Source organism: Vombatus ursinus, unplaced genomic scaffold (assembly GCF_900497805.2).
Source record: "Vombatus ursinus unplaced genomic scaffold, bare-nosed wombat genome assembly UNPS02004677.1, whole genome shotgun sequence".
Taxonomy (NCBI): domain Eukaryota; kingdom Metazoa; phylum Chordata; class Mammalia; order Diprotodontia; family Vombatidae; genus Vombatus; species Vombatus ursinus.
This window is the reverse complement of record NW_020944455.1, coordinates 55,175-56,588: the sequence shown is the minus strand read 5'-3', so window position 1 is coordinate 56,588 and position 1,414 is coordinate 55,175.

The window sequence follows — 1,414 nt, the reverse complement described above, 5'->3', positions numbered from 1 at the left end:
GGAAGGAGAAGTAGCAGTAGAAGAAGAAGAAGGAAGAGGAGGAGGAAGAAGAGGAAGAAGGAGAAGTAGTAGTAGTCGTAGTAGGAGAAGAAGAAGGAGGAGGAAGAAGGAGAAGTAGTAGTAGAAGAAGAAGAAGAAGGAGGAGGAAGAAGAGGAAGGAGAAGTACAGTAGAAGAAGAAGGAGGAGGAGGAGGAGGAAGAGGAGGAGGAAGAAAAGGAAGGAGAAGTAGCAGTAGTAGTAGTAGAAGAAGAAAAAGGAGGAGGAGGAGGAAGGAGAAGTAGTAGTAGAAGAAGAAGAAGGAAGAGGAGGAGGAAGAGGAGGAAGAAGGAGAAGTAGTAGTAGTAGAAGAAGAAGGAAGAGGAGAAGAAAAAGAAGGAGGAGGAAGAGAAGAAGAAGGAGAAGTAGAAGTAGTAGAAGAAGAGGGAGGAGGAGGAGGAAGAAGAATAAGAAGGAGGAGTAGTAGTAGTAGAAGAAGAAGGAGGAGGAAGAAGAGGAGGAAGAAGAAGAGGAAGAAGGAGAAGTAGTAGTAGAAGAAGCAGAAGAAGAAGAAGAAGAAGAAGGAAGAGAAGAAAAAGAAGAAGAAGGAGGAGGAAGAGGAAGAAGAAGGAGAAGTAGTAGTAGTAGAAGAAGAAGGAGGAGGAGGAAGAAGAAGAAGTAGTAGTAGTCATGGTAGGAGAAGGAGGAGAAGGAGGAGGAAGAAGGAGAAGTAGTAGTAGTAGTAGTAGTAGTAGTAGTAGTAGAAGAAGAAGAAGAAGGAGGAGGAGGTGGAAGGAGAAGTAGTAGAAGAAGAAGGAAGAGGAGGAGGAAGAAGAGGAAGAAGGAGAAGTAGTAGTAGTAGAAGAAGAAGAAGAAGGAAGAGGAAGAGGAGAAGAAAAAGGAGGAGGAAGAGGACGAAGAAGGAGAAGTAGTAGTAGTAGAAGAAGAAGAAGGAGGAGGAGGAGGAAGAGGAATAAGGAGTAGTAGAAGAAGAAGAAGGAAGAAGAGGAGGAGGAAGAAGAGGAAGAAGTAGTAGTAAGTAGTAGTAGAAGGAGGAAGAGGAGGAAGGAGAAGTAGTAGTAGAAGAAGAAGGAGGAGGAGGAAGAAGAGGAAGAAAGAGAAGTAGTAGTAGTAGTAGTAGTAGCAGCAGAAGAAGAAGGAGGAGGAAGAGGAAGAGGAAGGAGAAGTAGAAGTAGTAGTAGAAGGAGAAGAAGGAGAACAAGGAAGAGAAGGAGGAGGAGAAGGGGGAGTAGGAGGAGGAGGAGGAGAAGAGTCCTTAATAGAGCTTGGGGGTAAATCTGGGCACTCATAGACTGAGTGTTTCCACTTGACTCCTCGTATGGTGCTGGCCTCCCTTCTGTCTGCTCTGTGTAACCATGGAGAACACTTTCTTGCTTTCCCCTGACAGAAAATCGCTAAGCACAAGACCAGCAGTGT